We start from the raw sequence: 24,734 nt of genomic DNA on the forward strand, positions 1-24,734 counted from the left end.
CACACTCAGATCAATATATTTTGCCTATTTACACGCTATAATGAATTGTGTAATAATTTTTGGGGGTAATTCATCAAACATCAAAAAGATATTCACTTTACAAAAGAATATTATTAGATTAATGGCTAGTGTAAAACCTAGAAACCAACCAACCAACCAACCAAAAAGCTAACTAAGGGCGGAGTCCTTCGCAAGCGCAAGCATCGTCCCTACCTAGGTGAAACCATTCCTGTGCACAAGGCGCATTGCTGGAAATGGTAAACGGTCTTAATATAAAAAACGGAAATTTTGCTAACGCTAACTGGGTTACGCCGTGGCTGGAGCCTCGACCATTCAAACTGGGATCTGTTGCTGCTGATGGGAGCTTATCCCGTCAGGCAAGTTGTCCAAAGGAATTTGGTTGGTTGGATCTCTGGGGTTTGAACCCAGAGAGGGAGGGGCCGTTTCGGCTGAAGGCCTCCGCGGCATGGGGTGGGAGGGTGGCGGGCCGTGCCCCTATTAAGTTATACCCTGGCATTCGCCTTACAACTGAGGAAAAGAACGGAAAACCTCAGTCAGGGTAGCCGAGTAGTCTAACCACTCGTTGTGCCGACTTGGCCGTCGTTTGGGGACAGCCTCGGCTGGCCTGCTGAACATCAGTCCCCCTCGGTTGCCCTTGGGCGACCTCTGGCAGCCCTCGTTCGGCACGAGTGCCTCCCGAGTTGCCGGACTAAGGGGTTCCCCACACCAGCTAACCTATGATGGTACACAGTGATGGAACAGCTTGTTACATCCTGTGCAACATCTATTTGTTTTTGTAGATTATATTTACTTTATAGTCTGTGGAGTGCTTTATTTCAGGAGAACTGTGCTGGTGTAGATTTTGACTCTGCTTTTTAAGCAATTCATCTAGTATTCAATCCTATCAGTGCCATTGTTTCTAGGAATGTGAAGATGGAGGCAGTATGTACCTTCAAAATGGTGGTAAGCAACACAACATGATAAGGTTGTGAGGTAGCTGGATTACAATCCACAGTGATGCCAATATCCATGATCCTCTCCAGTAGCTGATGTCATCACCTCTTATGCCATCATTGACTGTGTCACTGTTTGCATCATTACTTGTTAAATGAGAATGGCTGACAAATTTTCATGGAATTTGGTGTGGATGTCATGTCATTAGAGGTTATTCCAGATTGTTACTTTTAATTCCATTTCTTATGGAAATTGGTTTGTTTGTTTTAGGTTAGCACCCATGGCTACCCTCAGAACCTCATACAAATGTGGAAGTATCCTAGCCTGAGACAAGCTTGCAAAACTCCCTGGCCATATCTACAGATGGAAAAGCCATCGTAACCGGCGCCTGGAATGTGTTCAGCGTAGCTCGTTTAAAGAAGGTAAGATGGGGGAGACATATATCTTGTAATGTTAGCATTTCCTAAGGTTACATTTGTAGACATTTATAAGAATGATTGATGTGATTTTCATCTCATTTCAGGAGAAGAAATCAGTCCTGGACCTCTTCACCAGCATCCGATGAAGAATCTGCAGAAGCTGGTTAATGGATTGTCCATTTGTTTTTGCTCTGTGTGATTGTTTTGTTCAAATTAATTATTTTGTTCAAAGTCCCGCGCCGTAGCCGCGCGGTCTGAGGCATCATGCTTCGGACCGGTGATACGGAATGCGCTCTGGTTCGAGTCTCAGGGAAAGGAATTTCTCATGAGATTTTCGACCAGTGTATGGGACCGGTGCCAACCCAGCATCGCGAGGAAATTGGGAAGCTACAATGGGTAGCATAATCCAGTTATGAAAACCATCAATGGCTGGAGGAACTTCATCATCATCATATCATTTTCAGTGTCTAAAATTATTCTTGCATTGGAAAACTAACTTGTAGTTATCCTGAGATGTCGGGCAAAATATGGATTTGATGTTTCTTAATAGCACTTAAGACATTAGTAACCTATTGTACATCCTGCATTTCTGATCTGAGAAAGAAGGTAGCCATATTTCTTGATAAAATAACAGATTTCTGAAAATTAATTAGTTCTTCATACTCTTTAGGTAGGTTTTGAGAAATTGTAATCCTACAAATTGATAGCTGCCAATGATTCAAGCCTTGCTGTACCCATCCATAACTGGCCTTGAATTTAGTTACAGGAATGTTAAATGTTTGTGCTATTTTATAAACTTCCAGCTACAGAATTTAAGTAGAAACTGCATGCGTTCCCCATGGCACGGCATAAGCAGAGTTCGTCTTCAATTTGAAAGAAGCTGATTTGCTTACTGTGAAATGTCTGCTTTCTGTCATTGAATTGTCTAGACTTCTCATTATGTTTACACCATTCTCTAACACTCTGTTTCTTCACATCAAACTTATGACCTGCAGGTCTTTTGCCTTGTTTCTCTGCATATTTGTACAGCTTGTAGCTTAAAACTTATGTTGTTACCTCTAACTAGGGTGCATTTGTTACTGCAGCTCACAAAAACCAATAAACTACAAGAAGGATGCAGATAAACGGAGTGTGTCAGTAATTGTTTTTTTGAGTTTTGCATTTTCTGTTGCTGTAAAAGAAAGGCCATCAGCAGACTGCATCTACGTAGGTTTCATAAAATACCAGCCATAACAATGAATGCTGACACTGTCTGCATAATCTTCAGACATCTTATACTAAAAAACATTTTGTTCCTAAACATGTTATACACAAATACTTCATTTTTTAATTTTCAAATCCAAAAATAAAGGTGTTTGTTATATGCAGATAAATGTATATATTCCTTTTTTAATGTAGTGATCACAGAGTGATGTATTATTTTGTGTTTATGAAATATGAAAGTGAATGTGTTGTTTTTCTTAGTAAATTTGAAGACTCCTCTATGGATGAATGGGGAAGTGGTACTCCTACTAACGTGATACCAATTGCAGGCTCAAATTCAAATATTTCTGTTGACATTAAAGATTTACAAAGTGTGGAAGTAGAAAATTCAGTTCTAGTATACAGTACAAAACATCTAAAGAGAACGTGAGATAAACTTAAGATAATGCAGAAGGCTTTCTTGTATTATAAAATGTATTTTGAAATAAATTTCTTGCTAGTTTTTTTGTACATCACAGAACTTTACTAAAATACAGGTATAACATTCAACCCAGTATCATGTACCATGGTACAAAAATCTGTCTCTGCGTTCTCCACATGTTGGTGGGCTATGGGAGGCCTTTACAGAAGAGTGGTTGGGAACACTGCTTTGACTCTGGAAGAGCTCATTACCTTGACAACTCAAATTTAATCTTGTTTTAACTCCACACCCAGTGAACATTCTGACCCATCTCCAATCACCCCAGGTCACTTCCTAATTGGAGACTCCCTCATAGCTTTGCCAGAAACTGATCTAACGACAGTATCAGTAAATCGCCTAAGCAGATGGCAGCATTTCTGGCATTGTTGGTCCAAGGAGTACCTCAATGAGCTTCACGAGGAAAATGGAAATTTGAAAAACGTAACATCAAAGTGGGGCTCATCCTGCTTCTGCGAGAGGACGGGCTGCCACCCCTTACCTGGAGAATGGGCAAGGTCATAGGAAGAGTTGGCGACAGTTAAAGTTGCAAGGGGTCAGGTGAAAAGACATAAATAAACTGTGTCCACTTCCATATTACTAGTGAAACGGGCTTTAAACAAATTAAGTGTGAATAAGTTTTTGTTTTAGTGACCGATGAATACGAATATCGTTCAACTTACACATCATTTTTTGTTTTGTTTACATTTCAACAATTTGGATTTACAAGTAATGTAATTTGTAGTAAGTGTTGACATCCGTCAAAGTAGACGGAATGTTCGGTGTTCATGTTGGCAGGACTGTAACCTTAGCTAATGTTCGATGTTTTAAAGTTGGTGTGACTGTAACCTTAGCTGTTGTTAGGTGTATAATGTTTGTACTGTAGTCTTGGCCACTTCTGCCTTGTGCCTTCGTCGAGGAAAGGTGGATGCAAGTTCTGTGCGAGTTTGAAGTGTGTTTTAATAAAGAAATAGTGCGCTGTAGTGGGACATACGCCCAATCAAGGAACAACAGTGTTACATTTAACTGATGTAAGAATTTACGTACATTTGTTATTGTTAAGTATTGATGAATTATGTAAAGTGAATATGTAGAGAACGCCATAAGTGCTGGAAAATCTGATTGGCACACTTGTAACTTAATATTCCTTTTATGCATAAAAGCGTCTTGTTACAATAATTAATTATCTTCATATATCTGGTTTCCAGTGCGGTGCAGCTGTCCTGTGTGTGGGAGGAAGCAGCTTTGAGTATTCAGAAAGGTGAGTTTTTATTTGTAGGCTTTTGCAATAAAATTAATATTTCAGGTACTATATCACCAAGTTCAACAGAATAGAGAGGTCATTTACGACATAATGAAGTAAAAGTGTTATATATAACTGTTATAAGGGACCATTAAAATAATATAACTCCTTCATGTTAAAATAATGAATTATCTTGCTATATCTGTTTTCCTTTTCAGTTTGGTGCAGCAGTTATCCTGTGTGCTTGCCTGTGTAGGAGGAAGCTGCTTTGAGTATGCAGAATGGTGAGTTTTTATATGCAAACTTTTACAATTATATAATATCTTAGGAACTATTTCACCAAATTCAATGGAATAAAGAATACAATTGTTCATAATGAAGTATATGAATTATATATAACTGATATAAAAGGCCATTAAAATAAAAATTTACATACACAAATTCCTGTCAATTATTGATGAGTTTGTGGATGATCAGTGTGGGTTCAGATGTAACAGATCAACAATAATTATTGATCAGATGTTCTGCATTTGTCAGATACTAGAGAAAAGATGGGACAGTACATCAATTAAAAGTTACAGATAAGCCTACCACTCTGTTTAAAAGAAAAGTGTTACACAATATTCTCATTGAATTTGGTAAACCAAAGAAGCTGGTGAGTCTAATAAAAATGTGCTTAAATGAAACCTGTAGCAAAATTCGTGTGCTTAAATATTTATCAGAGTCTTCAAGAATGGTCTGAAACGAGGAGATGCTTTGTCTCCATTGCTCTATAATTTTTTTGTTAGAATATGCCACCAGAAAGTCCAAGATAGGCACGAGGGTTTGCAATTGAACGGGACACATCAGCTATTGGCGTAAGCTGATGATGTTAATTTGTTGGGGGACTATATGAATACAATAAAGAGGAATGCAGAAGTTTTACTAGAGGCTAGTGGACAGGTGGGGCTAGAACTAAGTACATGTTCGTATCTCGTCGTCAGAAGACAGGCGGGCAAAATTATCTTAGGGTGGCTAATAAGTCCTTTGAAAGGGTTACAAAGTTCGTGCGAAACATGGTCTCTCACTCAGAGGGAGGAACACGGATTGCAGGTGTTTGAGAATCGAGTGTTGAGGAGGATATTTGGGCCTAGGAGAGAAGACGATGGGGTCTTAAGAAAACTGCATAATGATGAGCTTAAAAGTCACATCGGAGTCATAGGCCTTATGTTCATTTATGATATTTTGGTGTTTGCTAGTTTTGTATTTATGGGATTTTTCTAAAATGTCTGAGAATTTTTCCTTTTGAGGCTTTGTTCTCGTCCTCGGTGCTAAAGTGCTCAGTACACTGCAGTTATTTCTAGAAGATTTTGATTTGACAAAATAAAATGCTAGAAATGATTTATTGAATTGGTGACTTTGAAAACAGTCTCTTTCTGCGCTGAGCAATTTTAGGTCTACTGCCTTTTAAGTTATATCATGAAAGTTGTTAAAGTGCTTAGGTTTGCGGTTATTGAAATGTGCCTGCACCAACAAGTCAGTTATTGAGACCACATTTGTCTGACAGTGCGAGTTTATCCTCTTTGCCTTTTATTTCTACGAGTTTTCGAAGAAATAAGTAAACCATTTCTGCTTTAAGGTTCATTAAATAAACTAAAAAAAATTAAAAAAATTTTGAAAGAAATCTCAAATGCAATGCACATTTAGTATTTCTTTAGCTTGTTATGTTTTTATTTTCCTTCAGTACACACAAATGCGCCATTCGGTCTCATGCACGTTTAGGTAAGATTAGGTTAGGTTACTTATCTGTGTACTGTTCAACACTAAAAGTTTTGATGATACGCGTGAAGTCACCCAGCTTTATCAAAACTGTTCTCTCATTAGTAAGAACCATATAATTTTGAAAATATGAACAACTAATATTAGCCTTTTACGTAATAATAAAATAGTATAAGAACTATCAACATATATGTACATATTGATAATGTATTCGCAAATGACAATTCGTCCTTGAATTACAAAAACTCTTAAAAGTTTGTTGCTTTCGGTGATGAACCTTCGAGTTCCGTAAGCCATGTAGTTAGTTAGTCTGTGTTAAGATCCCGAAAGAATGTAACAAACAATTCGGAGTGTGTGTAGAAGGTAGGTGCCCTCTAACGTGTAGCCCCTGGTGGCAGGTAGCCCTCGCAGCGAGTCTCTCCGTCATCTCTCGAGGATGGTGAATGTGTTGAAAATGCTGCATATCCAGGAGTTGGATCGGTTTTACTCTCCGCTCGTCCGCCCGAGGTGAGTGACACAGAAATGCATCCTTAAAGCAGAAATTATTATTATTATTATTTATTTACTGCAAATGGGTTTTTACCTGGTGGCAGTGGTCCTACAATGAGACAGAACAAAACAATAACACAAAAAAACATAAGACAACAAAAACAATAAGAAACAACAGAACAATGAAACACAACAAAACAGTAAGACAACAAAAACAATAAGAAACAGAACAATGAGACAGAACAAAACAATAACACAAAAAAACATAAGACAACAAAAACAATAAGAAACAACAGAACAATGAAACACAACAAAACAGTAAGACAACAAAAACAATAAGAAACAGAACAATGAGACAGAACAAAACAATAACACAAAAAAACATTAGACAACAAAAACAATAAGAAACAACAGAACAATGAAACACAACAAAACAGTAAGACAACAAAAACAATAAGAAACAACAATGTACGCTGGCCTAAGTTGGGGTTTCCGTTGTTGGTCTACGGTGAGCCGTGGTTGCGTTGTCTGACTGGAATGTGATGGGTAATACTGTCACCACGGCTTGCTTATGAAGCGCCTCGTTCATGGTCGTAAGGTCCTTTTACACGCCGTAAAACTGCGACATCCGACTGCTGGCTTTTGTTGATCGGGTTTGAAGCGGGAAAGTAACGAGCGTTTTCATAATTTTGTAATGAAACATTTTCCCATTTGTTGGTGTTGATTCGTGTACCAGTAAATGAATATTGAAAAATGCCAAAACTTATATTCTGCCTTTTTTGTTCATTTGGATTTATTATTTAAACTGAAACTTCTTTGTTATTCTGACAAATTTCTGTTGCTGACGCAAAACCACTTGACCCCAGTGTACCAACTGAGAGGATGAAGGAATAACGTTCATGCAGCAACAAGAAAGTAATTTTCATGAATAGTTTGATTTTTGTCATCATCTTTAAACCCCCCCACCCCCACCGAATAGTCTGTCTATACTGAGGATGATGTTATTAAATATGTACAAGAGTCCTATTACATTGAACTTATCAGAAATACGGTGTTCAGTAATTTTGATGAGAATATTACTAAAATGGTGAAGAGAAATTGATTTAATCAGAAATAATGAAGTGGTTTTATTTGTTGCTTGTTGAAGTTCTTGGAGTATTTCATAGAGGGGCATGCCCTTCTGGTTTGCTGACTTTTCTCAGAAGGGGAACTTGGGTTGCATTCTTTTCAGTAATCTCTGCTTTATACGCTGATCTTGTGTCGTTTACCGTCTCTTACACAAATTCAGTAATTTGAATTTTATTCTGGGTCCGGAATAAAGGTTATAAAATGAGACCATGGAATTGTGTTTCATAATTTATTAATTACTCTAGGAATTATTAATATTTACCTCATTTGATTGATTAGTAGTTAATGTGAGCCACGTCCGTTTGTATTCAGATTTGATTTGTGGACGTAGAGTATGGAAGTGTGTGTTGGTTTTTGTGGTTGTGATGCCATGATAGGCACCAGTGCTTCAGAAGAACATGCCTCCTCCATCTTCAGGGCTGAAGTGAGCAGTTGCCTACAAGATGCATATCCCCCCCCACACACACACCACTCTGAACTGAAGCATTCTTGGACTGACTGCACAAGAAAACGGAGAGCATCCCCTAGCTACAGCTTTCTTGGCTAAGTCCTCAGATAGTCCATTCCCTTTAAAAACCCGACCATTCACCTAAAAATGCAGGCGCAAAAGTCAGTGTGTGTACTGGAAACAATATTAACAGAAAAAAAGAAATAAACTTACTAATTTCCAGCAAAAAAGCAGTAATGAATGAGTTTGTATTAGAAGAAAAAAAATTAAGTTTAAAGAATTCTGCTGCTTTGAAGTACAGTTTTAACAGTGTAATGAATGTGCACAGTTCTTGAGGGATGCTCACACAACCCTTTGCTTCTAGATCTTTATTACATAAAACAGTATGGACGCGGAATTTCAGAAGCGTACGTCTGACCCAACCAAGTGGCAAGAATCCCGACGCCATAATGAGATTAGTAGTAACATAAAGCACTGCCATGTGGCACCAGTGTCTCCTTTCTGGCTCCACGTTTGCGACACGACAGATCAGCCTGTGGCACAGCTCTGTTTAGACTCGTCTAGTCTACTAGACCCCAGGAGTCTTTGAGCTTTTGAATTTGAAATGCTAAACTCTTGCTGGCGGATATAGTCATCCCCAGTGCACCGAGATATTCCACGGTGTGGTCTAGTAGATCTTGGGCCTTCGGGGCGTTGTCGTCCGCGAAGGCAAGACATGAGATATTCTCGTCATTAATGGCGTAGCCTGGCTTGGCCTCCAGATCCTCCAATATGTCTCCATTACCAGGTTGAAGAGGATTGGTGATAGAGGGTCCCCCTGTTTGACACCTCTCTGGAGGGAAATCTTAATATCACCCTTGGGGTGTGAGATGGAGGTCTCAACCCCTTCATAGGTCCACAAAGAATTTCGGTATGCCCTTCCTGACAAGGGCAGGACCTAAGGCTTCGTGAGGGACAGAGACATCCAACTGGATTGCTACGCCTCCGTTGTTGGAATTCATTCTCCTCCCTAGCTCCCTCAGAATTTGTACATTAGCGAAGTAACCCGCCTCCGCTACGAACCCTTTTTGTCTCGAGATCTGCCGCACCACCGACCTCAGCCTCTAATTCCCCAAAAGAGGCGACTGAGGAGGGAACTAATTGTAATCGGGGGATAGTTTGTCACCTTCCCCTCTTTGGGGATGAGGGTGGTGCGGTTGTGGCTCCAAGCTGTTGGTAGGATGCCAGTTATTAGGATCAGATTGTAGAGGGCACAAAGTGGCTAGTGTAGCCACTCTTATGCCGTCGGGGCCTGGAGCGGTCGACCTCTTTGACCTGCCCACCCGTTTGCGCACTTAATCCGGTTTTAAGGCTCCCAGGAATATTTCCAACGAAATTGGTTCCTGGGACGTGGCAGGATCAGCTAGTCGCAGACAGGGCTTGGTTCCCCACAATCTGTCGTATAGGAGTTTGATTTCTCCTCGATCTAGCTCCGCCCATTCTTACGTGTTTTGCTAGGAGACCGGGATTTTTGTTATAGAGGTCTATGGTCCTTATTGGCTTTGGGCTTTGATCGACCGGAGGCGGTACTGGGTGTGGCTTTTGATCCCAAGTACTCCAGGACAGTCATATATATATATCATCCATCGTGTTCTGCGAACGACACAGATGTGCTGCCTGCTTTATTTTGATTATGACCTCCACTGAATCCTTTGGGCACTCGTTGGTTTCCCAGGCCAAGAGTGATGCGATTAGCCCGTCTCTCCACTTAGCCTTGGCCTCAGTATCATCGTGGGAGTGGATTGCAGACGATCCTCCATTGTTTCCAGTCCGGCTAGCCACGGATGGTTGGGAAACCTCCGCTGGTTCGCGTATCGCTCCACTTCCTCGATCACTCGGGATAGGTCGCTAGTCTCTCCCAGGTTTCCTGCGACATCTGCCGGTGGCTCAGTAGATATCCGGCATTCCCTCCTGGTAGCCATTTGTGGAGGGGCTCTATTTTCGTGCCAACCTTTTAGAGATATAGGCAGGTTCCGTCCGTTTGTCGCGGATCTGCTTCGCAGTTTTGGTCTCAACCAGCTTCGCCATTTTCATTGCTATGTATCTGTCCTCCAGTTGGAGCATCTCGGTCTCTTCAACAGAGGAATAGAGCCCGGCCGTGGCAGGGGATACTGGAGCTAACCTCTCGGCATTTCTTTCAAGAGGATGTATCGAAAGTTTCGTTACAGCGAGGACATCGGACGGCCTTGGCCTCCCTTCACCCCGTGCACTTGGGCAAGGGGCACTGAGCAGCATGCTTTTTGGTATATTGCTTATTATTATTATTGTTATTTACTGTTCTGTCTGACGACAGGTCCATTGCTCTGCCCAAAAAGAGTTCGCCAGAACACAGAAGACAATATGGTGTATCTAAGAAACAATTTGAATACCATATTCTCACCTATTGTAATCCTTTGTTCCCAAAGTTTAATCGCTTATATATAATTGTCTCCAAAACTGAAAAACACAACAACCAAAGCAATCTTCAGCCCTCGGCCGACTGCCTCACTTCACTGTACTCACGCACCCTCCATGAATCAAGGTCGTAGAACTTCATAGCACTCTGTCACGCCTGATTGGTTAAAACATCTCAAATTCAACCCAAGGACAATTTTTGTGATTTGGCGAAGTCTGAGATTTGAACAAGTGTCTTCCAGGACCCACCGCTGCAACCTACTGAAGGTGTGTTTTAAATTACCTTGGTAGCGTCTGTTTGTTGTTCAATGCTTGGCTGAAAATCCTGAATCTGGATCACCATCGAGTAGGAGCATTTAGTAGTCGCAATCGAAATGTCTTCGGGCGGCCCCCTTTCGTGTAAGACTGCGGGGCTCGATCCGTCATCCCTATTTTACGCCCCACCCCCTTCGTCCGGTTTGACAATTAGATGGATTGCGCCCATATTTCCCGCAATAAGACACTGGACGTCCTCCTGGTCGCGGCGCATTTGACGGTCGTCACCATCCCGAGGTCCCAGTACGCGGTTGACGTAGCACTTTGAATGTCGAAGCCATTCTTTCCATCGGGCTCAAAAACACATTCCTCGGCTTGGCAGTGGCCTATGCTATCGAAGATGACGTCGAAGCATTGAGGTAATATTCCTGGATCTTCTGCGTGTCCAGTCATTGTGTATTTTCCCACTCCCACTACCACCGTAAGTAAACGGCAAGCCGTCCTCTACCAAGGGCAATGCAACTGCTCGAAAAACATTTTCCTGTGTAGAACTGCCATCAAATACGTGTTTGTACGTGTACTCATTACTTGTTGCAGAAGAAGTTAATGGTCGTTTAACTGAGACTGTCTTCTCTGAAGCGACTTCTACACAGCGTTTTTCAACTGGCCTTACTCGGCAGAAAACCTCAACTGTCAAGGTCATAGCTCTTGTCCCAGCAAACGGCCTCAACGCTGTTGGTGTCTCCTGAGTCCAGTCTCACTTTGACCTTTTGCTGCATGTACAGGTTTTTGATTAGTCTTCTATTTCTCCAATCAATTCCAATTCTCTGTAGGATCCTCATTAATTTCTTCCATTTTACTCGATCGAAAGCCTTCTTCCTTGACATCGAGAACTCTCTCTGAAATTATTCTCATAACTCCGATGGCATCTCTGGTTCCTCTTCCTCTCCTGAATCCAAATTGGTCGTCTCCCATCACTTCCTCTATCTTCTTTTCTATTTACCTTGGAATACTATTGGTGACATTTGAGGTTCTGACGGCGGTGAAGACGTGGCTTGGTCGTCGCACTCTTGAGCCCTGAATGGCTCAAGACTCGATCTTACCGGGGAAGAAGTCGGGCACACTGAATCGGGCGTGGACTCGATCCAGTGGAGGCATGTGCCAATTATGTTGGCAGCAATGCCGACTGTATATATAAAAACCTTCACCCAAAGGCGGACCGTTTCAATGTTTACCCTGTGACAAGGCCACTGGAAGCATCAGCACTCATGGCGACAGAGATAAATGTAGAAGCGTGAAAGCTGTGGGAAATGAAAACAAAGGCGAGTCAGTTTACATTTCTTAACTTACAATAAAACGATACCGGTCACATCTGAAATTAAATGTTGATTTAAAGTTATGCAAGTGAATCGAAATTATGCTCTTTTAGTATTGCTATGTACTTGCAAATTAATTGTGACCAAAGGAACAGAAAGTGGATATTTACGATCATCGATTAGCGGCTTAACATAGCAGCCCTAAGTCCTCATATTTTAAACTGGAGTCTGCTTATTACAAGCAGTTTTAAAAAGCCCTATTAAAGGAAAGAACATGTGACTCGGAGACTTCCTTCGTTCTCCGGGATCTCGCCACATTCGAAGACTGACTTCATTTAGTTTATAAAGAATGCGGAATGTTCGGGCCTGTCAGCGAGGTTTTATGACATGCATACTAATTAAATTGTCTCATCAGTTAAGCGAAATTATAATTCGCTCCAATTTGCTTCACTTAATGCCGATCCTAGGCACTTGAAAGCAAATTTCCCTACTTGTTAGATCCCGCACTCTCTGCCATTTATCTTATTATCACTGGTTTATTTTGGTTTCCTTCTGGCTCCACTTTCTCAGCTCCTTCGCCTTCTTTTAAATAATTTACACTTCTGCGTAATACGACCATGTCAAAGGTCACAGGATCTTCGCGGCAAAAAATCTCATAGATCGTTCAAGGGTTAGGCAGGACCAGAATGAGCGTGCGAGCAACGAACACACAAACCTAAGCCTACGTGTCACGTACCTGGAAAACGATGGTCAATAGGACCATAGCCAACACACACCACCAGGCGGGGTGTCCCTTCTTGTTTGAGTCCAGGAACACCACCTGGCTCGCGAGAGGAACCAATATGGCCCCCAGATAGAGTACCCTCTGAAACCACGTCTTCTTCCACTTCAGGCATGGCTGATGCAATGAGAAAGTGCAAATATTTTAATCCCTGTGATCAATTGCGTATCCTGATCGATGATTTATCCGTCACTCGGCGCCAAGCCAGGGCTGTAAGGGGGATGGTCGAAAATCTCCCACTTGAACTGTGGGGCCGCGCATTGTCGTCCCCTTCGTCAGCATCCCACGTCGTTTATTCTGGACTGATCTCCTAAGCTTTATCAACGTTTCACAATAAACCTGTGATGTTATTGTCGTCCCTGGCTCCATGAATTCTGTAAGCAGAATTCCTTTGCCATCATTTTTTTGTTCGAAAATGTTTGTTTGAATTTCTTGGGCTTGTTCGGTGATTGAGTGTGCGTCCATTGTTTCGTCCGCAGTCACAATTCTGTCAAGAAACTCGTTTCCCTTTTCTTTGCAGCGCTCAAGAAAACTCAATGTCGTTCTTCCTGCAGCGGTTACTCCATCAGTTGCTGATGCTTTTGTTCTTACGACAACACTCTGCCGCTGTGGAAGTTCTTGTCGTTCCCGCTGTTGCTGCTCTCGTGAAGCTTCACGAGCTGCGTCTGAAGCTGCATCAGCTTCCCTTCTTAGATCTTCAAATACCTTGACTAGATTAGGCTGCAGGCCAATATTTTACAGCTGCTGTAGTTGTAAGTTGAGCTTCATCGGCTGTTCCTAGATCCTGTAGGGATTGGTCCATATCTGTTGCTATGGCAGCTGGAACCCGTTTGTGAGGACTTGCCTGGTCTTGTGCTGCTGCGTTTTCACATTGTAATGCAGCATTTTTCGCTTCAGAAGCTTTTGTTTCCGCTGTTGTTGCCGATGTTACTGCCTTTGTTGTTTTTTGCAGTACTTCCTTTTTTGAATCGTCTATGTATTTTGGATCTCCTCGTGTGAGGACACCATCAGCTGCTTCTACTGCTAAAGCAACAGCTTTCTCTAATGCAGTTTCTAGTGCCGTGAGTAGATCAGGCTGAAACAACTCACAACTACTACAACCAAGATCTGCTCCGGCGGCGGCTCCAGGCGGGCTCGCGCCCTGAACCTTCCGCGCACACCGCCGCGCCCTCCTACTCACTTACGGCGAAAAATACGGACGCCGATGGCAAACACCACTGATGCGGCTGATGTCTTTGTTGCCATCCCTAACCGCTGCATAAACAGCCGTGCCCTGATTAGCGAGGCCAAAGAAAATGGCCACCACTGCCAGAATCTTGCCAAATTTCTTCCATTTCGGGTGCTGTTCTGTGGAAGTGCAAATATTTTAATCCCTGTGATCAATTGCGTATCTTGATCGATGATTTGTGCGTCTCTTAAGGACACTGCAGCTCCCTCCACTTGTTATTTACCTTGGAATAATATTTGTCTTTGCTAATAATAAGTTGTTTAATTATCGCGTTCATTAAAAACGCTTACTCGGCTCTCATCGGGGAATTAGCCCGAAAGAACCGAGGAAAATCCAGTTTTCTAGACGAGGTTCTGCCGAGTAATTTTGACTTGCTAATTTTTCTCTCGGTGCACGTGTTTTTTAAGCGTAAATACGGAGTCGAATGCCTGCGTGCCTCGTTCTCGTTCGCAAAAGGAAATGCCGGACGCCTTTTGGAGTTCTCTACGTGAATGTGAAGTCTCTCAAGGACGAACAGTCGAAAGTTTCCTTCATTTGAGCCTCCACGCGCTCAGTAAATAAAAATTTACTAAAACCTCTGACATTACAACCTGAAGCGACTACGTTTCGCTTACCGCGAGGATGACGGCGATGACGTGAACCAGGAGCGGAGGGTGTCTTCGTGGCCATCTCTGACCGCCGTCCCCTGGTTAATCAATCCACGCATTATGGCCGGAATCTGCCCTAATTTCATCATCAACTTTCCTTGTCAACTTTTCCCTTCTGCTGACTGCCTAATGACTACGTCTGCATTTCCCCTGAGAGTAAGGTGAACTAGCCTTGCTGCTTTACTCTAGACAGGAATTGAATCAACACATTCCTACATGCAAAGGTCTACTATACTTAATTCTAACTACGGTCAATTTTCTACATTCCTAATTTACAATATGTTAACTAAAATTAATTCACTACACAAAATTGAAAGTGGAGCAGACATTTACTACTTCTGTGAACCTTCTCCTGAAACAGAATTCCCGCCAGCCTCCACATCCTCCCTAATCAAGGCTTCAAGGCCCTCACGAGCTTCTGTTGACTCTACTTTTTCCATAACCGCATCATTCAGGAACTCCTGAACATGGTCTCTTTTAAGGTACATGTGGTTAAATTTGCTGATAAAGCCATCAAAGACCTGGGGCAATGGCGGTTGTGTTGGTCAGTGTGCATACGGCACGCTCTGCCTTTACCAGGTCTCCTCCAGGAACCACAGTCACGCAAATTTACTTCCTCGAGTTGACGCCAACCAAGAAGGCATTTTCGTATTTGCTGACGAACTTCAATTCGAGCTTCGTCTTCATTGTGTTTGTGGCCGGGGGCTCAACATCCCCTCTGTATAGTGTCGTGCAGGCCAAGTACTACCTACTACTGTGGGCTCAGAGTCCTCAAAAACTGCCCTTTCTACGTGCTTTCCTGTCCAAGACAGTTACTACTTCAAACGTTTGCAAACAACTGACGCTGTAGAATTTCTGGCGTCATAGAATGCAGACATCTCATTGGTTGTCCAAGACCTTATTGGCGAATTTAAACAGAAATTGGATACAATGTTGCCTACATAAAATACGGGATTGATGTAGAGCAGAATTTCCCACTTGGAACAATTATTCCCTTGACAACAGTGAAAGGGTTAATTTCCAATGGTAACGTTGTGTTTCACCTTGTACTTATGGACAAATGACTTTGCATTTATTAACAGTAAATGCTTTATCTTGGCCTAGTTTACGCGGGAAATATTTATGCCCTATACAGTCTCCTCATTCAGATCCCAGGTTTAACACTAAGTATTTTATATTTGCTAATATTTACTTTTATTAACACAAACATATTTTTGAACATTGTTACAGGTATCCATTTCTTGGACCTTATTTCTAATTAATAGCATCTAGCCCTATCTTAACCATGACTACTCATATTGTTGAGTTTGCGATAATACGTAATGGATGGAGGTGTTATATATGGCTGACATGAAGGTCCAATGTTGAAACATTTATGTAGAACGCCAAATTACACCTCAATTGAACTTGTTTAAAAATATTATTTAGCAATTACTTGGTCTGAGTAACTCTTATGAACGCACTGTCCCTCCCTGAAAGTCTTCCTGTGGAAATAATCGCCTTTACAGGAAACAGAATTCACATAGGTTTCCCATTTTCCACGTCATTTATTTGTGGGAAAGAGTAGTCTACATCGATATGTTTTGTAGCTGAATTCTTATCTTCACCATTTTGAATTATCCAACTTGAAATGTAGCCCATGTAACATAGTGGCCGCCACTTTAAACAACTTCCATACTTTTACTATTATTGCATTAACATGTAGTTGTGTACGCTTTGCAATCTTGTACCCAAATGGATTGGGCACTACACATTCTCCACTGATTGCAAATTTACTTTCCTTCATGGTTTCCATGTGCTCACAACTTTTTTTCAGTGGATGTCCATACATTAGGAACCAAAATTAGGTTTCGATATTCACAGACGTGCCTCTGAAGTTGGCCGATGGATACCATGAGTTGTACCAAGTACGAGAGTTGCAACTCGCCAAAATCATAGGACTGATTCCTACTTTGTCGATATTGTTAATCGCACTGGTTCATTATTTTGTAGTTACCACAGACAGACATTAATTTTTCTTAGATCATACTAATATAAGCAAATGCAGCGGTGAGGCATAAGCCTCGTGTCCCGCAGGTTTTGTTCTTGTTTCAGCCTCCCAGCAGCGCTGTTTCTGAGAAGAAGTGGTGTAGCCATGGAACTTTGCGATCGTCGAGGTCTGGGGGTGCAGCGGTCACCGGCCAACATTTGTGGATATTTTCTGTTTCAGAGGAATAAGGAAATTTGCTAAGAGTTGCTGAGGAAGTGTCTGAGAGTACGGACTACTGTGGCAACAGTTTCAGGTACAGGCATTCTGAAAAGTTAGTTGCAGTTGAAAGTCCTATTCACTTCACTATGGCCTGTTACCAAGGGCTGGGGAAACATGGGGTACTTTGAAGATGGCTGTCTTCTGAGTTTAGCACCATGCAACTCGTCACCGTGGTGATGGAGGCAGCAAGGACCTCTGAAACATTAGAAAACGTCTACCAGACTACACAGTGCTGCAAACCAGAAGACAGCCATCATTGGACTCCCTGCTGGGAGTAACTTCAATCGAAGTTCAGGTTACTTTTGTATGCTAATACTTATCGACAATCTCCTCAAATTTATTAGTATACTTTTGGCTTTAGAGTCAGATAAAGAGATATTTTTTTAAAATTTAAAATTTGGTAACTTAGTGATGTTTATGTAAGTCTGTGAATTCTGTCGTTAGGTAAATTCTACTGTACAAGTTTTAATTGCATTCTTGAGGAGTCTTGGCAGTGAATACAAAACGTGAAGAAACGTGGCCTGGTTTAATAAGTGAGATTGGCCTGTAACACCGTATTGTCGTATAGTTAATTTCAAAATTGACGTTTACGCCAATTTTGCAGACGTGCTGTAATTATTCAATCTTCTGAGTCCTCGCACCCATCACACGTGAGAAGTGAAATTGATCCATCACTATAACTGAATCCATTTAACAGTATTCTTCTTATTGTCAAAATACAATCCTCCACATGAACCACCGGAGGGTGGGTGATGGAGGCTGCTGGTGTGGGCCTAGTTCGAGAAAATATTTCTGCAGATGGATTGTTTCCAGGCACTTCACACTGTCTTTTACTCACAGGCAGCACATCTTCAGTGTTGACTTTGGGATTTTATTAACTCTTCAACCACCAATACCAACCAGCCATTGACTTTCATATATAAATGGATAATTTATCCCTTCAGCTTCAATAACGTTGTAGGCTGCCCATCTGACTTGATTGATGGTTAGTCCGACAGCCTTATGCTTCCACTTCATACTTTGGAAGGATTAGAAATGGTTTTTCAGTCTTTTCCAGGTCCATACTTGCAGGATCGTCCGGATGCTTTTTGTAGTCTTTTAGAGTGCAACATGGTGTATCATATGACTTTCTTTTGTAAGGTGGCCAGCCTTCATTTTTCATCAGTCATACTGCATCCTTCATACTTTGAGCAGTGTATGGGCTTTTATTATGTCATAGTCCAAATAACAACGGATCATAATCTTGTGGAAGCTAAGAAAACTGCTTATAAATCTATCTTGCCTACAAAATCTGGTTACATGGATTGGATGATTATGGAGGCCATCAAAATTGAATTGTATCCCAACAACTTCATCATGGAGGATGAACTTCGCCTGAGTCGGTCATGGAACCCCCTCATTCACTCCCTCCTAAGGCTCTGGAAGCATCCCAGAGAGCATTGCTTATCCCACCCACCGCTACTCTGCCATTTTCCAGACAAATCTGGCCCCGCCCAGTGTTCCCTTCCACTCTCCTGCTTCTCCCCTGCATCTTGACCCAACTCCAGTGTGTCCCACCAGATGGACTCCCTGAGGCCCTCAAAAGGGCTGTTCCTAGACCTTTTTTCCTTCTCTCCTGTTGGTTCCCACCCCCTGCCTCATTCTGACACCAGTCCCCACTGGTTAGGATTAGGCCATTCCTTTTAATGTCCTGTTCCTATAAATCTAGCGCTTTCCGCTCGCATGGCTTATTCATTCGAACACGAGTTACTGCTAGAGATAGGGCATGATAGGTCCGAGAGGCATTGAAGAGGAGAAGGATTGGATCTCACTTTTCGGCACTGGTCGAGAGAATTGTCTGGTGCAACACTCTCAGCGCTCGGCGAGGTATGGACGGAGGTAACCTGGCCTTTCTGAAGGCCCACCTCCCTGAGCTGCTTCAGCAGGTGCGGAAGCAGCTTCTGGACGCCATCCATGCTGAAAAGCAGAGACAACGGGCGACAGCAGCAGCAGCAACAGCCGTGGTCGGAGGGCCTACTCGAGCCAACGCTGGCAAGAGGAAGGCCAACGAGTTGGACTTGTCCAACTCGGGCGGTTCGATGGAACCCGCATCTAGGCGCCCGGCGCCCGGGCCACTGTCCGGAGCCGGGTCCACTCCTCTGCCGGCACCGGCAAAAGTTCATCGGCCCGATGGCTCGGCGGCAGCAACAGCAACCTCCACCAACGTATCCACGGGCGAACAAGCCACCTCGTGTGGCCGGCAACTCGGCAGTTATGCTGAGGTCAGCGCGGCGTACACCGGGGTAGTGGCCGGGCGACCGGTTAAAGGGGCGACTGCTGGGGTGGATTCCTCGGCACCGCTCCCCACTAAAGCCGGGGCCTCGCAAGAGGTTAAAGGAGTGAGGGACGTGAAGTCGTCCCGCGGACCTCCCCCCGCTCACCCCGCCGCGCTGAAACCGCCAAGCGGGACAGTGAAGCCCGCAGCCAAGGGTCCCGGCTCCCGGCCGGGACCCGCTTCCTCGATGGAGGAGGCACCTGGGCGCAGGTCTCCCCGGGCTTCCGGGGACCTGTCCGGGCCGCTCACTGGCATGTCACCTGACGCCGCTTCTTCCTTCTACGCTCAAGTGGACAAAACGGCTCCGGGGGAGCGCCGTAACAAAACCCCGGTGTACGTCTCTGGGGTGAAGGACGTACGCGGCTTCCTGCATAGGATTCGCGCGGAGTCGGCCTGCGGGATCGTGGCGCAGATGAAGGGAGAAAACCTGACTCTTGTGCCTGAGACCGCCGACGGGTTCCGGGCCACCGTCAGGGTCCTGCGTTCCCTCGGTGAGGGCGAGGGTGTGAGTTTTCACACATTCTCCCTCCCCGAGGATCGGTGCGTGCACCTGGTGATTAAAAACCTGGGCGTGCGCATGCCCGAGGCCGAGAAACGTGAGGAGCTGGCCGCCATGCACATTGCTGTGCAGGGTGTCCTGCAACTCCGATCGACGCGCCGGGCCATGGACCAGGACGGTGACCGTCCCCTTACGCCGCACTTCATCGTGTCGGTAGCACGGGGCCCCGACGTGGCGAAAGTGCGTTCCCTTACCGAGATCTGCGGTCTGCGGGTCAAGGTGGAGACGTACGTCGCACCGAAGGGGCCCATGCAGTGCAAGCGGTGCCAACGCTTCGGGCACACGCAGCGAAACTGCGGCTATGCACCTAGGTGCGTGGCCTGCGGGGACGCACACCCATCCGGGTCGTGTGCCACCCCCAAGCAGCAGCTTAAGTGCTGCAGCTGCGGGGGCAACCACACTGCGAACTATAGAGGTTGCAGCAAGTGGAAGGAAGCCAAGGCGGCCGCTGCACAGCGTGCGAAAGGGGATCGCGGCAGAAAGGACGGCGTCTCCACGCGCCTGCCAGCGCCCAAATCGGCGCCAGCTAAGCCTTCTCTGGACCAGGAGAACTTGGGCCCTGGGTGGAACCACGTGGTCCGTGGTGGCCGCGTCGTCAAGGCTGCGGCCATGAGGAACTCCGCCCCAACGCCATCTGGCGCCATTGCACGGACTGAGCGGCAGGCTGTCTCTAAGGCCGGCCGTGCCAAGCCCGCTCGTCCTGTGGTGCCGGTGGCAAATCCCGCTGCACCTGTTCCCAACAAGCCCGCACCTGCCCCCAAGAAGACTGACCCCACCCCACCCAAGGGCCAGTCGCCGCTCCAGGACATCTCAGATATCCTGGAGACCCTCTCACCACGGGTCTGCGTCGAGTTGACACGCCGTCTCCTCGCCGCGATCCATTCCCTCCCATCCGGGGGGTCTCGTCCGCGAGCCCTCCTCAAAACCGTTCTCCTCTTCATGGCCGACAATGACTGCACGGCCTAGAGGACACGGTGGTAAAGCCTTGCGGCTGGCTTACTGGAACGCCGACGGTGTTCGCGGCAGGAAGCTGGAGCTGGAGCAGTTCCTCGGTGACTACGGAGTCGATGTTTGCCTCCTGAACGAGACGCACCTCACGTCGGGTCGGGCCTTGAGGTTCGCAAACTACGTTTGCCACCGTACGGACCGCCCGACGATGGGGGGCGGCACAGCGATCCTTGTCCGCAGGGGCATTGATCATTACCCTGTGCCGGTCTCGGGTCTGCAGCAACTGGAAGCAACCGCCATTCACCTGGTGCTGGCAACCAGGAAAGTCAAGCTCGTGGCGGCATACCTCGCACCCACCCGGCCCTGGATTGAGTCGGACTTGACCGAGTGCTTGAGCGGGGGTTTCCCGGTCCTCTTGGCTGGTGACCTCAACGCGAAGCACACGGACTGGAATTCTAGGCTGATCTCTGCTAGGGGCTCGCTCCTGCGTGATTACGCCAACAGATATTCCTGCTTGATCTACGGGCCGGATTCCCCAACCACGGCTCCCTACACACACAACGCCACACCCGACGTCCTTGATATTGTCCTCATCAAGGACTTCGTCCTACCGGTGCACCTGACTGTATGCCCCGCACTCAGCTCAGATCACCTGCCCGTCCTCATCGACACCACGTGCCGATCGTCCTTTCAACACCTGCCTGATCGCCCGGACTTCGCGAGAATGGACTGGGCTGCATTCCAGGCTTGCCTCGAAAGCAGACTCCCGGGGAACCCCGTGGTAAACAACGAGGAGGCAATCGACAAGTGCGTCGAGGAGCTGACTAGTGCTATCCTGGAAGCCACAGCAGCGTCCGCTCCCAAGCTTCGACCCCGCGTTGACAGGCGGCCGCTTCTGCCCGCTAGTATTCGGGATGAAATACGCCTGAAGAACCGGCTGAGGAGGCGGTGGCAGGTCACGAGGGACCCCGCTCTTAAGACCCAGGTCAATCGACTCCAGAGGTCGGTGACCTACCGTCTCAACGAGTGGCGGAACGAACAGTGGAGCGACACGCTCGAATCCTTGGACTGCGAGGACCAGTCGCTTTGGAAGATGACCAAGCGGGTGATGCGAGTCCCCACTCCGTCGCCCCCCTTGATAGTGCCGGGAGGACTGGCTCTCTCGAACCCCGAGAAGGCAGAAGCCCTGGCCGACAGCCTTGAGGTCCAATTCCAGCAGGTAGACAACCCGTCGGACCCGGCTGCAATCGACATGGTTAACGAGGCGATGCGAGCATACGAGTATGCCCCCGCAAGTGAACCGAAATTAACCAGTCCCTTGGAGGTCGCCCAGGCCATCAAGGGACTCAAGGTTGGCAAGGCTCCGGGCCCCAACGGTATACCGAACAGGGTCCTGAGACATCTCCCACGACGCGCGGTTACCTTTCTCACGAAAGTGTTCAACGCGGTCCTCCGCAGGCAGCACTTCCCCTCGGCATGGAAACACGCTCGCGTGGTGTCCATACTGAAACCGGGGAAGGACCCCACGCTACGTTCTTCCTATAGACCCATCAGTCTTCTCGACACGGTCGGCAAGCTCTGCGAGAAGATCCTCCTAACGAGGGTCCTACACGAGGTCGGCGAACGCGGGCTGCTGCGCGACGAGCAGTTTGGGTTTCGACCCAGACACAGCACGTCGTTGCAGCTGGCTCGCCTCGTCGAAAGGGTCAACAGAAACCTTGATGAGAAGCGGCTAACCGGCGCGGTTTTCCTGGACGTGGCCAAAGCCTTCGACACAGTCTGGGTCCAAGGCCTCCTATACAAACTGACCGTCCTCAACTTCCCGTCGTACTTGGTGAAAACCATATCTTCCTACCTCGCTGACCGGACATTCCAGACGTCCTTCCAGTCGGCCACGTCCACACGTCGAGCCATGCGGGCTGGAGTTGTGCAGGGCGGACTTCTCTCCCCTGTGCTCTTCAGTCTGTATGTCAACGACATACCCACTCCGTCCCGCCACGTCGAGTTAGCACAGTACGCGGACGACACGGCTCTAGTAGCCACGTCCCGTAGCCCAACGCTTCTCGTCAGGTATCTGGAGACCTACCTCAGTAGACTTGAGCTCTGGCTCAGGGCCTGGAGGATTGCTATCAACGTCTCGAAGAGCACCGCGGTTCTCTTCGTCTCGGCGAGAACACGCATCCAACAGCCCAGAGCGGTGCAGTTTCTCGGACAGCCGATCGAATGGGTCAAAACAGCTCGGTATCTGGGGGTCACCCTTGACGCCGGGCTTACCTGGTCGGCGCACGTCAACCAGGTGGGAAAGAAGGCGGCGCAACGATTAGGTGTGCTAGGCCCGCTCATCAATAGGAGAAGTGGCCTGTCCATCAGGAACGGTGTGCTGCTCTATAAGCAGCTCATCCGTCCCATGATGGATTACGCATGCCCGATCTGGAGGTCAGCTGCCCGCACCCACGTCCGGAAACTGCAAGTTCTGCAATCCAAGTGTCTTCGCATTGTTGCTAACGCGCCCTGGTACGTTAGTAACAGGCAAATACATGAGGATCTGGGGGTCCCTTTCTTTGCCGACCACACCAGAGCACTGACTGAGAGATTTGACTCGAGGTTAGCTGGTGTGGGGAACCCCTTAGTCCGGCAACTCGGGAGGCACTCGTGCCGAACGAGGGCTGCCAGAGGTCGCCCAAGGGCAACCGAGGGCGACCGATGTTCAGCAGGCCAGCCGAGGCCGTCCCCAAAAGACGGCCAAGTCGGCACAACGAGTGGTTAGACTACTCGGCTACCCTGACTGAGGTTTTCCGTGCTTTTCCTCAGTTGTAAGGCGAATGCCAGGGTATAACTTAATAGGGGCACGGCCCGCCACCCCCCCCCCCGATCATGGAGGCCATCAGCTGAAGTGATCTACCCCCCATGCCGCAGAGGCCTTCAGCCGAAACGGCCCCTCCCTCTCTGGGTTCAAACCCCAGAGATCCAACCAACCAAATTCCTTTGGACAACTTGCCTGACGGGATAACCTCCCATCAGCAGCAACAGATCCCAGTTTGAATGGTCGAGGCTCCAGCCACGGCGTAACCCAGTTAGCGTCAGCAAAATTTCCGTTTTTTATATTAAGACCGTTTACCATTTCCAGCAATGCGCCTTGAGCGCAGGAATGGTGTCACCTAGGTAGGGACGATGCTTGCGCTTGCGCAGGCCTCCGCCCTCAGTTAGCTTTTTGGTTGGTTGGTGCTCGCTCTCTGAAAGTTCGGTTCTTCAAGGCAAGCAGACAGTTTCTGCTTGATTCATCAAATTTCAAATAGAAAATACAACAGTTTGTTTCTTCAAGGCAAGCGGACAGTTTCTGCTTGATTCTTACAATTATAAGTACAACAGCCGAATCATCGCGCTGCCCTACAATCAGAATAACGTATTGTACAGCAGTGTCTCGAAAGGAAATAAAAGGTGAAACGTCTCCAAGGTGACTTCGGTGTGGTCTGCAGTTGATCATCCCCACAGATTTCACGTCCTTGGCGCACGGCCGCTCCAACTATCACAGTCGCCGTATATTCCCTGAGAGTCGGACAATCTTGCTTTCCGACAGAATCTTACGTCAATTATCCCTTATATCTTTCCGCGTTATCCGAAGTTATATCAAGCTGTAACCGCAAGCAAACCGGGCATGCTACCGGGCTTGATCCCGTGGCAACCAGAGTGAGAAGAAGCAGTCTGCGGAAGGGCGGTTGCATAAAGCACCAGGCAGAATGAGAGAGACTACTGCGGTATATGATGATTTATTTTTTGCAGCTAGTAATGCTAATTCATACGATGTCTCTAATGCCACCTTTGATGATTGTGTAAAATTATGTATTACATTTGAAGTTTTGCGTACATTTTCTGCTTTGCGTTCGAAAAATTCAGCTGGCTTGTCCT

General features: G+C 46.0%; 2 long non-coding RNA genes across 3 annotated transcripts; both read left to right on the forward strand.

The window, feature by feature from the left end:
- Positions 1–409: 409 nt before the first annotated feature.
- LOC147873619 (uncharacterized) lies at positions 410–3,088 on the forward strand. Its single transcript, XR_015535442.1, has 2 exons — positions 410–1,376; positions 1,478–3,088. It is a non-coding gene; the product is annotated as an uncharacterized LOC147873619 (long non-coding RNA).
- Positions 3,089–3,887: 799 nt separating this feature from the next.
- LOC147873620 (uncharacterized) lies at positions 3,888–17,252 on the forward strand. Of its 2 annotated transcripts, XR_015535446.1 has the most exons (5): positions 3,888–4,064; positions 4,242–4,294; positions 4,495–4,560; positions 6,437–6,541; positions 10,194–17,252. It is a non-coding gene; the product is annotated as an uncharacterized LOC147873620 (long non-coding RNA). The 2 variants fall into 2 exon arrangements; XR_015535447.1 differs by lacking the exon at positions 4,242–4,294.
- The last annotated feature ends 7,482 nt before the right edge of the window (positions 17,253–24,734 follow it).

The sequence above is a fragment of the Zootermopsis nevadensis genome, unplaced genomic scaffold (genome assembly GCF_977971745.1).
Source record: "Zootermopsis nevadensis isolate Lab colony 2312 unplaced genomic scaffold, Znev_1.0 Znev_ptg000017l, whole genome shotgun sequence".
NCBI lineage: Eukaryota > Metazoa > Arthropoda > Insecta > Blattodea > Termopsidae > Zootermopsis > Zootermopsis nevadensis.